This window comes from Heterodontus francisci, chromosome 4 (genome assembly GCF_036365525.1).
Source record: "Heterodontus francisci isolate sHetFra1 chromosome 4, sHetFra1.hap1, whole genome shotgun sequence".
NCBI lineage: Eukaryota > Metazoa > Chordata > Chondrichthyes > Heterodontiformes > Heterodontidae > Heterodontus > Heterodontus francisci.
Window position 1 is genome coordinate 47,325,207 of NC_090374.1, and position 19,554 is coordinate 47,344,760.

Here is a 19,554-nt window from a genome sequence, read left to right on the forward strand (position 1 = left end):
ACTAGTAGGCATATTGTAAAAGTTTGTTCACATCCAAAAATATTTAATTTACTAAGAAACTGACCAGTGTACACCAATGAAACTATTAAACAGCTCGGTATAGTTTTTAAAAATAATTTTCAGTGGTTTTAAATAGTTACTCCTAGGTATGAGGAATGGGCTGTAAAAAAAAACAAGGGTTATATTAGGCAGGGAGGAAAAATATCTATGGCAACCATCACTTCCCTCTTGTAACCAGCTAAGACTGGAATTGATGGTGTCCTGGCAGGATGCCTAATCCTCTTCGCGTCCAATATCCACACACAAACCCTTTGCAATAGGAACTGCTGAAAGTAATCAGGAACTCTTAGTGACTTTTTTACTATTCCCTAAATCAGTGTCACCAAGGCCAATTATATCCACCCCTCTGCCCACCTCCCCCCCACACTTCCCCAGTTGAGGACAGCAAACCGAGCACAGTCAAGCGATTTGAACCTGGCACCCTGTGGTTTGTATAGCTCAATTACTCACTGCTTTCAATCACTGGAGAAAGTTAAGTAAGGTCAGTGAAATCAACAAAGACCAGAGATTGAATTGAGATTGTACAGCTCGGGTGCAGACATTTGCCACTAACCCATTGAGGGAGCTTTGTAGTATTCTTTTTAAAAAATCAATCATGAGAAAAGAAAACTAAAGCTTTGAGAACATTTTCACAAATAAAGGTTTCATGTTACATTGAATTGCATGTCTCACTGTACTTCCCATATTCAGACTGCTTCTGTATTGACTTCCTAAATAATCCTTGTTAACACCTTGGGGGTAGAATAGTAATTTGTTATCCTAATTCTTGTGTTCTTCATGTTTACACTAGTAATATCAGTTCAATCCAAGTGGAATTGGCAAAACCATTGCAAAAGATTGTGGTATTTTAAACGTAGGTGAGTTAGGTCCTAAACCACTTGCATCCACCTTTACCATGTTCACATCCAAAAATATTTAATTTATTAAGAAACTGGCGAGTGTACACCAATGATACTATTAAATGGCTCGATATAGTTTTTTAAAGTCACTTTCAGTGATTTTAATTCAGGTGGAGGTCTGGCATCCCTTATTAAAAATGCTTATTTTTTGGCAGTAAACCCATTTTCAGCTGTACCACTCTTAAATACATGACGAAACACTTTTTAATGGAAAGAAAGAATAGAATTCTATTACACTACCCAATTGTGATGGTTCGTGAAAAATTTAACATTTGTGATTATACAAATCAATTTTAACAGAAACTTGAAATGTCACCCAATTTCAAGCGTATTTGGATACAATTTCCCGATTATACCCAAAGCGGAAACTCCACCCTGTTTTGTGTATGCGAGCGGGAGAGTACGTCCGTTACTTTTTTCTATTGTTCCAGAGAAATCTAATGACTACCAAAATTAATTTGCATTCTAGGAATTTCTAGTTAGTGTGACAAATGTTCTGTGTCCTTCTAGTAAACATGCAGACGGATGTTAAATTACATCTACGTGTACAAAGGATTTGAGTATCTTTGAAATGTAATGTAGATTGTAAATATTTTGCAGTCTGAGTGCTTAATGTTTGTTGAATTGTTTTAAAGTACAGATATCTGTCACTGTTATCTGACTACTGATTATCACAACACTAAACCACACATTCACCCCCATTTCATTCTTTTGGTTCTGTCTCTCTCCTACCTTTCTGTAAGTGCCTTCCTCCTGAGCTAGCCTGAGATCAGGGTTCCATAGAAAAATATATATATAATTACATTGCATAAGATAAAAAAAATTAATTAAAATAAAATTCATTATCTGTTCTTGCTCAACTCCCAGTGCTAGAAATGTGGACTCGTGAGATCTGAATAGTGTTGCGTAAAGTTAGGTGAAACAGCTTGATTTATATTACAATGACTTAAGTGTTTCTTTAATTGGGAATGTAGTTGACGCGCAAATCTTACAGCCACATTTTTTATGTCTGATGTAAACAACTGAGCAGCAAGTCATACGGAAGTCTCTTGTTCTGTAGTTAAGGATAACTAGTGAATATCAGCAGAAGTTTGGGCGGAAACTACCAAAGTGCTTAATCGTGCAAAATCTTCTTTGCCGGACATCATTTTGTATGGAGGAAAAGTAAGTTACTGCAATTGGGGTAACCCTGCGGAGAAACAGTTAACGTTTTAGGTCGATGACCTTTCATCAGAACAAAGATCTAAATTTTGTGTATGTTTATTTTTTTAAATAAGTTGAGCATCACATCAATTGAGGTGTTGACTGGATCTGTGGATTCTGATGGCAGTTCACTGCCCAGCAGTACATGCGCTGTAATACCCTGTATAGTGTTGAGTTCCTGAAGTATGGTTATTTGTATTCCATTTTAAGCATTTAAATTCAAATTATGTTAAATTTAAACTATTTCTCACAGTTTTAAAACAAATGGACAAACGGCTAAACTAATGAATTTAATTACTGTTAAGAAGATCTGAAAATATTTGACCATATTCCAGGTGTTTTGTAGGGGTACTCGGGTAGAGAAAGATCCCAAACTGGTTCAGCGCAGCTTACTTTAATGACTGTAAACTCACCTGGAGCAAGTGGATATGGTTCTTGTGTAAGTGCCAATACTAATGAGAAAGCCGCAATCTCACACATCTGCCTTTCTTTCTGTATTGTTTGTAGTAGAAAGTGTAGATAAGGATAATGTAGTAGATGTAATATATTTGGATTTTCAAAAGGCCTTCAATAAAGTACTGCATGGTAGACTCGTGACTAGAGTCACATGTAGAGTCAGGGGACAAGGAGCAGAATGGATAGCAAGCTGGCTAGAAAACAGAAAACAGAGCAGCGGTTAAATGTGTTTTACACAGACTGGTGGAAGATGAGAAGTGCTCTTCCACAAGGATTGGTGCTGGGACCACTGTTTTCAGCATTTACATAAACGACATGGACTTGGGAATTGGAAATGCAATTTCAAAATTTGTGGGTGAGACCAAATTTGGAAGAAAAGTTAATACTGAGGAAAAATGCAACAAAATACTAAACTTGCAGAGTGGGCATGTATATGGCAAATGCATTTCAATATAGATAGGTGAATAAAGAATTCAGGAGAAACTTTTTTACCCAGAGAGTGGTTAGAATGTGTAACTTGGTACTACGTGAAATAGTTGAGGTGATTAGCACAGATGCATTTAAGGGGAATCTAAGGAGAAAGGTTATGCTGTTGGGATTAGATGAATTAGGGTGGAAGAAGGCTCATGTTGAGCATAAATATTGGCATAGACTAGTTGGGTCGCATGGCCTGTTTCTGTGCTGCATGGTCTATGTAATTCTGTGAAAGCTAACGTTTTGGTCTTTAATGATGGAGCGACAAGCATGAGTCCCAAATTCAAAACAAACTTTTTGCTCCAACTGTTGATTTGGTGCTAATCTATATTTATGTGGCTTAGACACGAGAGCCAAGTGTCTGATATGAAAATAGTGAGTTTTGCTTTGACAGAGCAAGTTTGGCCAATCTCAGATGTAAGAATCGAGACAAACCAGACATGAAAGGGTCAGAACTAATTTCTCCCCCTACTGAACTTCATTCCTTGGTCTTGCTTTCCACTTTTTCTTCTTCTTCTCCCTTGCTTTCCAGAAATGTAGTCAGGCTCGAGCATTGTTTCATGTGCGTTATCAGCCATTCACCTGCTTGGTCAAGTGATCATACTTAATGTGTGAGTCTAAACAATGAGTTACATGATTATGTGAGAGAGGAGAAATCTTCATAACTGAACCCAATTCTGTCTTCAGTTCAGATTCATGATCTTTCTAGCAGAGGCTATTTAATAGCGATTAAGGGCAGGAACCCTGCTAGGGTACTAAGGCAAATTATAAAGCCCCAGGCATTGTTCTGAAATGGAATCTGTGTCATGGTGGTGACCAGGGTGATGTCTTTGGATTGGACCAGATGGCAAGATTTGAGTGGGGGAAGTGAGGGGGGAGAGTAAATTAGGGAAATATTTGACAAAAAGAAAATCAAGAAATCTATTGAGAATTTAGCAGTGAAGTGAGCACCTGTATGAATGCTGTCCTTCCAGTCCACAATGAGGCTGTCTGACTGTGCCTAAAAAGTTTTTCTTAAAAAAGGAAATGTCATTTTCATCCAGTGGGTTGGACTTTTCTGAAGATGAATTGAAAAACAGTGTCTGAATAATGTAAAATGTTAGGTGCCTGATTTGATCTCATAATTCTTAGAACTGACATGCATTGTAATAATACTCAAAGATGTCTCATGACTTGCTGGAGCTCATGGTGCCTGAAAGATTGTAGGGCTTTGAGGTGTTGAGACTAAGGTTGTCACCCCTGCAGGTTGTTCTGCAGTCTCCAGGAATTAAAGATTAATCCCCAGATCAGTGTGGCAAGTAATCCAGGAGAAAAATATTAGTGGCATCAAAATAATTGTGTGTTTTATTCATCTTCTTTGATAATTTTAATATATTAGATATAAGCAACAACTTGTAATTACATGGTGCTTTTAATGTAAGGCACTTCTCAGGAGCGTTATCAAACAAAATTTGACACTAAGCCACATAAAAAGAAATTAGGGCAAATGACCCAAAGGATGGTCAAAGAGGTAGGTTTTAAGGAGGATTTTAAAGGAGGAAGAGAAGAGGAGAGGTTAAGGGGTGGGTGAGTACCAGAACTTAGGACCTCAGAAGCTGAAGGCATGGATGCCAATGGTGGAGCGATTGAAATCGGGGATGCTTAAGAGGTCAGAAGTGGAGGACTGCAGATACTTCAAAGGTTTGTGCGGCTGGAAGAGATTACAGAGATAAAGTGGGTGAGGTCATGGAGGGTTTTGCAAACAAGAATGATCATTTTAAAATTGAGGCAATGCTTAACAGGGAGCTTAATGTATTGAGCACAGGGGTGAAAGAGTTGATGAGGGGGAGCCAGTGGATGTGGTTTATTTGGACTTTCAGAAGGCTTTCGACAAAGTCCCACATAAGAGATTAGCGTGTAAAATTAAAGCGCATGGGATTGGGGGTAGTGTATTGCGATGGATAGAAAATTGGTTGGCAGACAGGAAACAAAGAGTAGGAATAAACGGGTCTTTTTCCGAATGGCAGGCAGTGACTAGTGGGGTACCACAGGGATCGGTGCTAGGACCCCAGCTATTCACAATATATATTAATGATTTAGATGAGGGAACTAAATGTAATATCTCCAAATTTGCAGATGACACAAAACTGGGTGGAAGGGTGAGTTGTGAGGAGGATGCAGAGAGGCTTCAGAGTGATTTGGACAAGTTAAGTGAGTGGGCAAATGCATGGCAGATGCAGTATAATGTGGATAAATGTGAGGTTATCCACTTTGGTAGTAAAAACAGGAAGGCAGATTATTATCTGAACGGCTATAAACTGAGAGAGGGGAATATGCAACGAGACCTGGGTGTTCTCGTACACCAGTTACTGAAGGTAAGCATGCAGGTGTAACAGGCGGTACAAAAGGTAAATGGTATGTTGGCCTTCATAGCGAGAGGGTTCGAGTACAGGAGCAGGGATGTCTTGCTGCAATTATACGGAGCCTTGGTGAGGCCACACCTGGAATATTGTGTGCAGTTTTGGTCTCCTTATCTGAGGAAGGATGTTCTTGCTATAGAGGGAGTGCAGCGAAGGTTTACCAGACTGATTCCTGGGATGGTGGGACTGACGTATGAGGAGAGATTGAGTCGGTTAGGATTATATTCGCTGGAGTTCAGAAGAGTGAGGGGGGATCTCCTAGAAACCTATAAAATTCTAACAGGACTTGACAGGGTAGATGCAGGAAGGATGTTCCCGATGGTGGGGGAGTTCAGAACCAGGGGTCATAGTCTAAGGATACGGGGCAAACCTTTCAGGACTGAGATGAGGAGAAATTACTTCACCCAGAGAGTGGTGAGCCTGTGGAATTCACAACCACAGAAAGCAGTTGAGGCCAAAACATTGTATGTTTTCAAAAAGGAGTCAGGGGCGAAAGGGACCAAAGGATATGGGGAGAAAGTGTGAACAGTTTATTGAGTTGGATGATCAGCCATGATCATAATGAATGGTAGAACAGGTTCGAAGGGCTGAATGGCCTACTCCTGCTCCTATTTTCTATGTTTCTATGAGTGAATGGAACTTGGTGTAATTTAGGACATGGCAGCATAGTTTTGGATGAGCTCAAGTTTACAGAAGGTAGAACATGGGAGACGAGCCACGAGTGCTTTGGAACAGTCAAATTTAAAGTTAACAAAGAGCTGGCGTTTTGGCAGCAGATGAGTTGAGGCAGGGACAGAGTTAGGCAATGCTAACTGGGTGGAATTAGGCAGTCTTAGTGATGGTGCTGATATGTGGTTGAAAGCTCATCTCAGGATTAAGGATGACACCAAGGTTGAGGACAGTCTGGTTCAGCCTCAGCCATTTGCAGGGAGAGTTGGTGACTAGGGAATGGAGTTTGTGGCGGGTGCGCATACAATGCCTTCAGTCCTACCAATATTGCAGGAAATTTCTGCTTATTCAGTACTGGATGTTGGACAAGCAGTCTTGATAATTTACAGACAGTGGAGGGATCAAGAGAGGTGGTGTTGAGATTGAACTGGGTGTCATCAGTGTATCTCTGGAAACTGATGTGTTTTTGGATGATATCACCGAGGTGCAGCCTGTAGATGAGAAATAGGAGAGGCTCCAAGGATAGATCCTTGGGGAACACCAGAAGTAACGTTGCAGAATCAGGAAAAGAAGCCATTGCAAGTGATTCTCTGGCTATGACTGGATAGATAGAATGGGACTAGGTGAGTGCTGTCCCACCAGTCTGGATGATGGTGAAGAGGTGTAAGAAGAGGATGGTGCGATCAGCTGTCAAAGACTGTGGACAGGTCAAAAAGGACAAGGACCTTTGTCACAGTCGCAAAGGATGTCATTTATGACTTTGATAAGAGCTGTTTCAGTACTGTGACAGGGATGGAAACCTGATTGGAGGGATTGAAACATGGAGTTCTGTGAAAGGTGGGTTCGGGTTTGGGAAATGACAACACATTTCAGGACTTTGGAGAGGAAAAAGAGGTTAAAGCTGGAGTGGTATTTTGCAAGATGCAGGCGTTAAGGGTTGTTTTTTTGAGAGGTAAGGTGAAATATTGGAGATGAGAAAAAAGGCTATTTAACTAAGTGAGGTGGTTGGAGGTGGAGGTCATTGTCATGAAACCTCCAGGAATCTGTCCAATCAGAGTTGTCAACCCTAATTGGGGTTTTATATTGTCTGGTACAGAGGTGTGAAACCTTCTTTGCAGCTGATGTACTAAGCAGAGGGAATTGTGGGCGGGAAGTGCCTAAGAGCCCCTCCGTTTAACTGAGTGCAAGATTCATCAAGGTTCATTTGCAATGTAGATGAGATCTGTTCACTATAATGAGTCTTTTTTCCTGGGAAGTACACTAGTTACTCATCATTCTTCGTAAGGGATGACTAGGGAGATTTCCTGGGTGGCCATGACTTTACACTGCAGCCTTCCCACTTACCTGCAGCTGCATACATGGGGCTCAGACACCGACCTCCTCCCTTTCAGTATGTCTTGCTGCCTTCAACACGCCAGCAGTCATTCAGATAATCCTACAATCTCAGTGCTCTGCCAGCGGACCTTGAACAATACAGTGGGAGCAACATTCAAAGATTCTATATATATTTGTTTTATTTGCATGTAGGTGTATCACAAGTAGCACTGCTCTATCGGCCCGAGTTAGTACTGCTAGCTACAATTGTTGTCATAATTCCTGTTTTTCTGAGAGTTAAACTGGATTACATATGGATTGAATCAGTACACATGGTGTATGAAAGGTGTAAGCCTCAATACAGCAAGTCTGCTAGCTTAGTTGTATAGCACATTTTGGGCAGTATTTAGGGTTTTTCCCAGTTCGGGGAGCTTATCCTAACAGTAGCTGAGCCATACAGATGACGAATGCCGAAAGGTTGATCCTGGTTTGTGCTCAGTTGGCAGATCTCAACTATGCTGAAGTTAAGAGTTGCTTTATTTGGCCTTAAACTTATGCCTGGAGACCACAAAGGATCTATCCTTGGCCCTCTTCTATTGCCCATCTATATGCTGCCCCTCAGCAAAATCATCTGAAAACACAGTGTCAGGTTCCACATGTATGCTCAGGATGCCCGGCTCTACCTCACCACCACCTTTCTCAACTCCCCCTTGATTTGTCACACTGCTTGTCAAACATCCAGTGTCAGATTAGCATAAATTTCCTTCAATTAAATTTGGGATGGCCAAAACCATTGTCTTCAGTACCTGTCACAGACTCTGTAACCTAGCTACTGACTCCATCATTCTCTGTGGCCTCTGTCTGAGACTGGACCTTGGAGTACTGTTTGACCCTGAGCTAAACTACCAACCCCATATCATCTCTTTCACTAAGACCGCCTACTTCTACCTCCGTAACATTATCCATCTCCACCCTGCTTCAGCTCATTTGCTGGTGACATCTCTGTCCATATCTTTGTTACCTCTAGTCTCGACTATTCCGATGCTCTCCTGGCTGGTCTCCCACCTTGCATCCTCTGTAAACTTTAGCTTATCCTGTGTACTGCTGCTGCCTGTGTACTAACTTGTACCAATTCCCATTCACCCATCCGCCCTATGCTAGCTGATCTGCATTGGCAGATCAGTCCTGCAACACCTCAGTTTTAAAATTCTCATATTTGTTTTCAAATCTCTCCATGGGTTCTCCCCTCCCTATCTCTGTAACTTCCTTCAACCATACAACCCTCCAATTCTGGCCTCTTGCACATCCCCGATTTTTATTGTTCCACCATTGACGGTCATTCCTTCAGCTGCCTAGGCCCTAACTCTGGAATTCCCTCACTAAACCTCTCTCTCCTCCTTTAAGACACTCCTTAAAACCTATATCTTTAACCAATCTATGGCCACCTATTCTAATATTTCCTGTATGTCTTGGTGTTAAATGCTCCTGTGATATGGGACATTTTACTATGTTAAAGATGCTGTATAAATGCAAGTTGTTGTTTGTTAATGCCCCTGGAATAGGGAAAAAAAATAAGATCAAGTCCTTTGCTGAAAGTGTGCTTGTGTTGATATCGGGTGAGGATAGAATCTTTGATGCCTCTGTTCCCTATGCTATGGACAAACAGCTTACTTACTAACTAACACTCACTATCAAGGCAGACATTTAAAGATTGGCCACTTAGGCAAGCTACCGGAGTGTGTCTGACATCTTTGAAATTAGACTGCTGCAAACAAATCGATGCTTACAATTGAAGAGAAGAGAAAATTGGAAACGAAAAATGATTGCTTGTCTACAAGACCTCAACATATCTAGGGAACGAGTCAATAATTGATGGGATGAGTTTTGGTGAGGCTTCCACAGTTGAAGCAGTTTAACCAGCATTCTGCCCTGTGCACAAAATCCCTTCCCAATAGTGACATTGAGCTCTCTTGGGGGAATTTTTAAAAATGCTGTCCTCCTTTTCTTTAGCCCTTCCTTGGCTTCCAATCTGCTGTTGGAGCAACACTCCTGTTGGGACAGGTTCCTCACATGTGCCTTTACAGGCTCAGATTGTCCAGCCCACATATTTAAATGCCTCCACCCCATCAATTTAGGACAGTGTCTGTGTCATGTTCCAAGGGCTGACAGGTGTTCGGCTCCGTCATAATTCCACTAGTGAGGTCAGACTCCCGGAGCTTCCAATTCACAGCCTCTGAGACAAAGAAACTGTAAAGACCCCCGACTCAATCCAAAGACTACTGTGAGTTAGTTGATTTCAGCCAGGACTGTAGTAGCAGACCTGCATATAGCTTCATTGCCTCTGGATCAGGGAGGGGAATAGTAGCCAGTGTTCCTGTTCCTGATTTCCATTTCAAAAGCCAGCTGGCTGTATTTGTGTGTGGACTTTGGGCTGTGATGTCTTTCACAGTCAAGTAGCCTAGCAGCACTCACTGTCAAGGCTAGCAGGTACATAATAACTAATTGAGTAACTGTAATTGAGTCCTCGAGGTGGCCAACATCCCCAGCTTATACACACTACTGAGTCAGCGGCGCTTGAGATGGCTTGGCCATGTGAGCCGCATGGAAGATGGCAGGATCCCCAAAGACACATTATACAGCGAGCTTCCCACTGGTATCAGACCCACCGGCCGTCCATGTCTCCGCTTTAAAGACGTCTGCAAACACGACATGAAGTCCTGTGACATTGATCACAAGTCGTGGGAGTCAGTTGCCAGCGTTCGCCAGTGCTGGCGGGCAGCCATAAAGGCGGGGCTAAAGTGTGGCGAGTCGAAGAGACTTAGTAGTTGGCAGGAAAATAGACAGAGGCGCAAGGGGAGAGCCAACTGTGTAACAGCCCCGACAAACAAACTTTTCTGCAGCACCTGTGGAAGAGCCTGTCACTCTAGAATTGGCCTTTATAGCCACTCCAGACGCTGCTCCACACACCACTGACCACCTCCAGGCGCTTACCCATTGTCTCTCGAGATAAGGAGGCCAAAGAAGAGTAACTGTAGCCCAGCAAGACATCTAAGCCTACAGAGGAGGATAGTGGGCAGAAGTCATTCCTGGTAGACATTCTAACATTCACCTAATGTCAAAATGCAACTTACTCCTAGCACTCAAACCTGCAAACATTTGTTCAGGTCACATAGTCCTCTACCACTTGAGTTTCCAAGTTGTCCAGTCAATCTTCCTTTCTGTCACATGGTCTTTTTAAAAATAAAAACTCTTTGATAAAGAAAAACTACCTGGCGTCTGCATATTGCCCAACGCCTACAGTGATCAATGAGTTAATGTTGTTTGTGCTGAAGGGTATTATGGAAAGTTTCTTAAAACCGATTTCCTCTTGCAGTGTTTAATAAAATATTCTGTATTTTTCAAGTGCTGACCACTCAAATATGTTTCCAGGAGCTTCTGAGTGCCAAGAATTGTGTTTTACAGTGGCTCATACCCATAGCCTGTCATGCTACATCGCTAAGCTCACAAGAAGAGAATTTTCCCCTGTCATGTTCTTGTAGAAAACATACAGTCGTTAAAACAATTTATGGTTTTCAAGCTTTTTCTTTAAAGACACAATTTACTGCAAGAGTATTATCAAATGACTCTGATATAGAGTAATGCAACAAGTTGGGAAGATTCCAGAAACTATGATTAACAATGTTAATTAGCAAGGAACTAATCCCATTTCTATATATGTATTGCGTGCATAAAGTCTCCATCACAAATACATTAATAGTATTGTTGAATTCTCTTTTATAATGAGATTTTTTGTTATATCCATCTTGTAGTAGTATACCCAGCCTAAATTTTACATTTGTTCTTTCGTTTAAAAATATATCTTTGCTGTCATCTGGAATGCACTCCCTGAAAGGGTGGTGGAAGCAAATTCTGTAGTAACTTTCAACAGGAATTGGATATATATTTGAAAAAGGAATGTTTACAGAGTCATGGATAAAGAAGGGGTAAGCTTTCAAACAGCCAACACATACGATGGGCCAAAGGTGTGCTGTAAGATTCAATGATTCTTTAATCTCAGCCACCTTAATTGGGTTCTGCATCCTTGGGTTGGGGAGGTAAAAATCAGGAAGAGGATCTTGCTCCTTATCTGAGTCATAGGGCTGGATTTTGAAAGGGCCATGCAGTCGGGAGATGGAGCAGACACGATTTGAAGAACACAGTCCTGGAGGTCATCTCCGGAACCCGAGACAGTCCGTGATTTTCAACGTCAGGGCGGAGGAGAGGGGAATGGGGAAGCTGCTCACCGCCAATTAAGGACCCTTAAGCTCCTTTAGGAGCTTGTTAACGGGCCGGGGAGGTCGGCACTACAAATTTAGTTAGGGATTCCAGCCAACCCGTGTGTCTGGTGCGCGTTAGTGCACAGCTGTCAGGTTCACTGGGGGGCAAAGGCAAAGTATTTCTTTAAATTCTTAAAATTATTGGGAGCCCCAGTATCCTGTGCAGGGACGTGTGCAGTACCTTTGTTTTGGCTGTTTCACCTCTGTTCCATTTTACATATTGTGCTGTTCCTCTGAGGAACTGCCTGCTCTCCTCAACAAGGCAGCGGCGGGCCTTATCATGGTTGCCACTTGCCTTTGCCTCTAACGCTTGATAGGAAGCTCCTACTACCTGAAGGTGCGAGATGCCTCTAATTGGATGCTGAGCTCGCCTCCTGCCAAATCAGGCCATTAGCATTTAAAAATAGAGCCGCATGAGTAATGCAGTGGAGGTGCGGGGTAGGGACCTGGAAATTGTCTGGGCATCGGGTTCCTGATACTGGATTGAAAATCAAGGCCTCACTGTCTACTTATGCTCTGAGTCTAGCTGGAAGCCTGCTTGTGTGGATTGGCTATGGCTATAATGCAGTATAGCCATCACTCTCGGGGAACGATTGCTGCCTTCTCTGCCATTAAAAAAATTGTATTATTGGGTAGCTTAAAGAATGTAAAAGAGGAAAAACTGAAACATGAACTGCAGGGCTGAGAAGTTCCATGGGTTCCTCCTAATTCCTCACCGTAACTTGAGCAAAGATCATCAGAAATCCTGGAAAAATGGCATTAAGTTTCATTTTTAGTCGTCCATGCCATTTCCCCCTAGGGTTCCACTGATGTTAAGGCAGTAGATTGAGAAAACCTCTAGTAGAAGTTCCAGGTGTAAATAAATGCAAAATAAAAGCAACTTGTAAAGGCAGAAATAATCTCTCCCAGGTTCTGTTACATGGGATTGTCAGAAATCCTCAAACAGCCATATTCAGTAAAGAGATTCATATATTATTGGAATAAATGAGAAGCAGAGTCCTGACAGCTTTATTCCACCTACTTCAATAAGAAGACATTTGTCCATTTGTCATCATTTGCTCAAGTAACATTGTCCAGGTCACAATGCAATAGTGGGAAAGCTGTTTTTTAAAAGAAATTAATAAAATGAATAGTTGTCTGTTTAAGAGCTGATTTTCCAATAGCACGGTCCTGAGACACAACCTCATGATACAGGAGCATGCAATGGGAACTCAGCAGTGCCGATTTTGCCTCTGTTTTGAGGGTATTTCCTGCAACTTACACTTTTAACTTTTTTTTACGACTGCAGTTATAAATCAATTTCCATGTGAATGTGAAGTGGCTTTAGTGTGTGCATCAATGCAAAAGTAGTATAACTCCAGCTTCAAACTCTCATCTGACACACAACCTCAGACTGATTTGAGTTTGCACAGATGGCAGTATAACTCCAGGCCAGTGCACTGTGACATTTTAAAAATGCTGAGTTGGTTTATTGGACACTTTAGGTAACATTTGGTTCCTGATTTTATACTGCACATTCATAATTGATAAGGGAACAGCTATTCCCACTTGCTAATATTCAACTTCTCCAGCTGGGCAGTAACCCAGCAGAGCAGCTTATCTGCCTGCTATAGAACCTACCTGATTTTGATGCCATTGGACTCAACGGGACAAAACTTGGGCAGGCTGTACAATGGGGAAAGCAATTTCTTTCCAAGTGTTGTAAGCAGCTGTTTACTCCATCTCTGGGGTTTATGCCGATCTTCCGCTGGCAGAAGATCAGGAGAATACCCGCAGAAATTTGTGCCCATAATTACTGCACTAGGGTAGCTACCAGCAGCTTCCGGAGTGGAGTTCCCTATGTGTCATCGAGTATCAATGTTTGCCTGGATGCTGGTGCAGAATTCCTTTCTGGCTAGCATTATTGCAGTCTAGATCAATGTGCAGCTAGCAGTAGGACTGCAGTATGGTGCACCTCACACTTCAGATGCCAGGTCTGAGGTAGCTGGATGAATTATAAATTTAACAACCTAATGTAAGGAAGGAAAATGGTAAAAACAAATGAACATTTAAAAAGTAAGACTGATTTAGCAATCCTTCATCATTTTGAATTGGCAGTAGGAAGAAATGCAAACCCATGGAACCAATCAGAAATCACCCATTCTTTGCTTGGTCCACTAAAGCAGTTAAAGTACTCATTTCAGATGATAAACAGCAAACGCTTAAAGTGAAGATGGATTCTTCCATTGCCTCAACAGATGAGTGTTCAGCAAGGAGACTAGTTGTTCACTGTCTAGGTTGGTGTTGTCTCATGTGTGATGTTAAATCAAATCTTGATTTGAGATCCAATTGCAAATATTAAATATGAAGTCACTGCTGGAGGGATGGATGAAGGCACTGGCTTTGTGGCATGTTCACTTGTCCTGTAGGGACCTGACTCTCTTCTCAAATGTTGAGATTGCTTGATGACAGAGACTTCTCCATTTGGATCCGTCCATGGTTGTTTTTTCCCATGGAGTGGGGTCCAACTTATAGGCTCTGAGATTGGCTTTCAGAATGTCTTTGTATCTAAGTTTGGGATATCCTATGGTGCTGGTTCCCTTGCTCAGCTGGCTGTAGATTACTGCCTTTGATATGCAGGAATCCGCCATGTGAATCACATGGCCGACCCAGCAAAGCTGAGCTCTGATGAGCATGCTGTCAATACCAGGTATGCAGCATTTTGCAAGAACTTCACTGTTAGGGATTGTATCCCGCTACTTGATGTTGCAAATGGATCTTAAGCAGCAAAGGTGGAATGCATCTGGTTGCTTTCTATGACGCTGGTAGTTTGTCCATGCCTCAAAGCCATAGAGAATTGATGTGAGAATCACTGCCTGGTAGACTTTGATCTTTGTTTTGAGACCAACTCCATGCTCTCTCCAAAGCCTGTGGGTGAGCCTGCTGAATGCTGAGCTTGCATTTGCCAGTTGATGGGCAATTTCATGATCCAATGTGGTGGTGTTAGACAGGATACTCCCAAGATAGCAAAACACTGAACTGAGTTGAGGGCTGTATTGTTGATTGTGACTGTGTGGTCTTGTACTTTGTGGCCAGGGGTAGGTTGGTACAAGATCTCTGTCTTTTTCAGACTTACAAGGCTGAAGGGTTCTGAGGCTTGGGAAAAGTGGGAAATAAGCAGCTGGATGTCCTGCGGTGTGTGCTGTGAGCACAGTTATCAACAAACAAGAATTCACTTTGTAACGGTTCTTTAATCTTTGTGTGAGCATTGAGCCTTTGCATTTTGAAGAGGTTGCCATCTGTTCATAACTGAATGTCTACTCCTGTGGTGAGATCTTGAGTGCATACAAGGGCATGGCCAAAAAGTAGATGGTAAACAGAACTGGAGCTATTACGCAGCCTTGCTTAGTGCCATTGGTGATAGGAAAGGCATCTGATAAGGCACCATTCCGCATCACACTGGCCATCATGAAATGAGCGGATGACCCTGATCATCTTTTCAGGGCAGCCATATTTGTACAGCACCTTCCTCGGGCCTTCAAGGTTTACTGTGTCAAAGGCCTTGGTCAGGTCAATGAACACCATGTTGAGGTCCTTGTTCTGCTCACAGGACGTTTCTTGAATTTGACGCACCGCAAAGATCATGTCAACCGTTCTTCATCCAGCACGAAAGCCACACTGTGATTCTAGGTACACTGAATCTATAAGATGAGTGAGAATTCTATTGAGACCATCGGCTCGTCAGGAGCATCATGACCTTGGAGATAGCAATGACACAGAGTCAAACCACAAAGGAAGCTTGACATAACTATCCTAAAAGACTCGGCCAAGAGACAGGAACTGGAACAAAAATTAGCTGTAGAGCTTGCTGGTATCCCAAAAAATAACACAGATATTGAAGATTCTTGGAAGACGTTAAGGGATGTAATTCATAGCATGGGTATCTGAGGTCCTTGGATTTGTCAAACAGAAGCACCCAAGATTGGTTCGACAAGAATGATCAAGATATAACCAAACTATTAGATGGTGTGCACAATGCTCATAGGTCCTACATATCTGACAAAAAATCACCAACAAGAAAAGCCAGATACCATCAAGCAAAGCAAACACTACAGGCCAAACTAAGAGAGATGAAGAACCAATAGTGGGCAAGCAGAGCTTCAGGAAGCTGCCAATAAATAAGATCTGAAGTCTCTCCATGAAGGTCTCCAATCTGTCTATAGCCCCAAATCTAACGGTACAATACCCATCCTCTCAGTAGATGGCAATCAGCTCCTAACAAACAGGAATGAGGTTCAAGAGATTTTGACAATCCCCTGAACCAAGAATCCACAGTGTGCGACGATGCCATTGAATCACTTCTGCAGTATTGCATTCTGGATGAGCATGCCTCAAGTGAGAAACTTGATAATTGGTGGGCATTAAGTCTTGAATATTGAAGATATGGTAGGGGTAACATGACGTGGGATGGGAGAGTGAGTGCAAACCCATCTGAATGAATGTCACTAGAGGTGGCGGAACTATTCCAAATATATATCTGGAGCTTTACAGCCAATTGTGAATGACTGAATACATAAGGGTCCAGGAGAAGCTAACTAAGTACAGACACAAGCATTGGTGGTGATGAGGTAGAGAGTCAGGGAAGCTGCACCCAGTTGCATAGATGCTGACTCTAGAGTTGCCTTGAAATGAGAAGAGGTAGATGCATTTCCCTAAAGTCTACTCCTGCATGACCGTCATCTATCCAATCATCTATCCAACAGCATTAATCATCACCCGATCAGGAGGATTCTTGGTCAATTCACCAGCAGAAACTATTTTTTTGTTAACAATAAGCACAACAATTTTGTTTATATTTATCTATTTAAATGGCTGCTGTGGATTGGCTGAGAGAGTTATCAGTCTGAAACCAGTGCTGACTGAGGCCAAATGCGATGTTGTGGGTTACCCATGTGTGTTAGTGGTTTCTTCAAACAAAACTGAGAAAACATTGACAGTTCCATGCATAATCATAATCCTAATAAGCAACACAGCAGGCGACAGAATGTACAAATGGTAGAATGCACCACTTTTCTTCATCTGGAATTCTTTCCCCGGGGAAGGGAAGAGAAAGGGACAATGAAATTGCCCATGTGCTAAGTTTTGATTTTGGGTGGAGCGAGTTGCATTAGCAGCTGCATTCCTACTCTGGTGTTTTATGCTGAGAAAGGACTGAAGAGGCCAGAAGCTGGTGGGAGGTTTAACTATTGCCCCTGCCCCCCACTTTTCCTCCATTGGGACATTACTACTTTGAGGTGAGGAGGTGCTTCATTGTGTTGTGGCAAGGAGTGATGAGATAACCAATTTGTGCCTATGCTTACTGCACTGGGAGATTCACAATTTGTGCTGTGCACCATTGAAAACAAGATGTGTGGGACTGTTGGTAAATGGGGAATTAGGGTTTCGCTTACTGGTATCCCGACAGTCCAGCCAGAAAGGGGCTGTGTTAATTGCCATTTCCCTTCCTCTTCCTTTTTCTCCTCCTCCTTCTCCTCAGCTGCTTGCCGTACAGCTGGTGGCAAGGGCTGTCCCTCATGATGATGGGGTTGTGCAACATGCAGCAGTCCACCATGAATCTTGACACATCTCTGCCAAGTGCTACAGGGCTCCTCCAGAATGATCCCAACAGCAAAAGTATTATTTACGCATGCCAATGGTCTGTTCTATCACATTTCGTATTGCAGCATGCCTTGCATTATATGCATGCTGTCCACAAGTGCATCAGACTCCTTCCAGGCTGGAGCAGGCGATATTTACAGCAGCTCCCAGTTTGCCTTCCACTGTTGCGTAAGGAAGGACACTGACACCCTCTATTCAAAGAAAGCTGACTGACATTGCATTCTCACTTACCAGAAGACAGCAGGCAGAGAGAGCACACGAATTTGCAAGGATTGCAGACTTCCCCATAGACTGCATGCATATTGGTTTGCAGGCCAGAATCACGAGCCATGTCGTCAGCCAATAATCCTTGTTGCCCAGTAGCCACCCATTGTTTTGCCATGGTGGTTGAAATTCAGCGGACCGCGGCTGAATGAAGCTATCATGACAGCTACCAGGATACAGGGCATTGACCCGCATAAATTCTCTGTGTATGTTCACAATGGGCATTAAGGGAATGGTCACAACAGTCAGTAAGGGAATGGAATCCCTTTTGTTGCAGTACTTCTTAGAGTTGGTATGTGGCACCTGCAAAGCGATGCGTACGCACTCATTGGCACCTTGCACCTGCAATCCTCAAAATGTCACATGTTCGCTCTGCCTTCTTCTCTCTGGTAAGTGAGAATGAAATGTATTCGGCTGCTAAATAGGGAGTGACCTCAGTGACCTCCCTTACATAACGGTGGATGGTAAACTGGGAGCTCCAGTTTGAAGGGAACGCAAAGCATAATATTTCATGGCCATGGTCACCTTCACGGCCACTGGCAATGCCATCCTCCCCCCGCTCTGAAGTTGTAGATTTCTGTGAGGATGACCATACTGAAGCGGAGACATCTTGCACACTGTTCCTTGCTGAGGTTCAGAGAGGGGAATTGCTTCCTGAACATCCTGGGTGGATATGGCCTCCTGCTGAGAACCTTTCTCCTCTTCCTCCTCCTCCCATTTCCAGTAGCTTGTCCTGCTCTGTGTGGCCTCTGTTCATACTCCAAGCCATGCTGTATTTCAAAGACGATGCTTACTACTGCACCTGGTTTATGCAGAAGCCTTGAAGTCAGGAGCAATTCCTTCAGCATTGCCACACCACTCCCTGTAGACCTTAGTAACTTCTATGAACTCGAGAAAGCGCTAAACACTTGTACAATCATAGCAACAGACAGTAGAAATCAATCAGCAACTAACCTGTAAGTAGTTACCTATTCCATTAATGATGCCCATCCCTAATCGCCCTTGAGCAGGTGGTAGTGAGCAACCTACAACCAGGTGACTTGCTAGGCCATTTCAGAGGACAGTTAAGAGTCAACCACATTGTTGTGGCTCTGGAGTCACACGTAGGCCAGATCAAGTAAGGATGGCAGATTTCTTCCTTGAAGGGCATTAGTGAACCAGATGGGTTTTTATGAAAATCCAGTAGTTTCATGATCATTATTAATGAGACTAGCATTTTATTCCAGATTTATTAATTAATTGAATTAAAATTTTCCCCAGCCATGGTGGGATTTGAACTCATGCCTCCAGGGCATTGGTCCAGGCCTGCTGGATGACTAGTCCGGTAACATTACCAATATGCTACCATCCCCCCTGTTGAGCAGTGGTCTAAGTCGGAGGGTCGAGCTCCTAAATGGCTGTTCTGACGTCAAATCAATGTTATATACAGATTTATGTCATGAACCTCCTACTCTGCATACTTCCAGAGGATGGTCACTATAGTGTACTAACACCCTCACCAACATGGGCATGACTCACACCAGACGTATGCACCTGCAGACGCCATTTTGGACCACTATGGGCACTTATAGTGAATGAAAAAATGGGCGCTATGGATCCAAATTTTGTGCTGTATATTTCTCTGACAAGGGCAAGTTCCCTGCCACCAGGGGGCCAAATAAACCAGCAGGGATGGAAGAGTGGCAGTGTGTTTGGAAAATTCATTAAGGGAGGGAGCAAGGGCACTGCTTCCATTTTTAAATAGCTGTATGAAGTTAAAGGGCAGAGCACAAAATAGCAACATATGCCAGGCTATTGGAGAAGGACATGTGAATAATAGCCTCTGAAGAAGAATCATTGGCCATAATTGGCTTCAGTCTTAGC

The 19,554-nt window shown here is 42.7% G+C and overlaps 1 protein-coding gene across 11 annotated transcripts in view; it reads left to right on the plus strand.

Moving 5' to 3' along the window:
* lhfpl2b (LHFPL tetraspan subfamily member 2b) overlaps nt 1-19,554 on the plus strand; it is a 328,744-nt gene that overhangs the window by 215,796 nt on the left and 93,394 nt on the right. The window contains exon 1 of one of the 11 annotated variants that reach the window (XM_068029473.1): nt 2,097-2,123. The exons of the other annotated variants lie outside the window; for them this stretch is intronic. The gene's annotated coding sequence lies outside the window, so the exon portion shown is untranslated. Of the gene's footprint in view, nt 1-2,096; nt 2,124-19,554 lie in introns of those variants that run through there. 11 annotated transcript variants of the gene reach the window in all.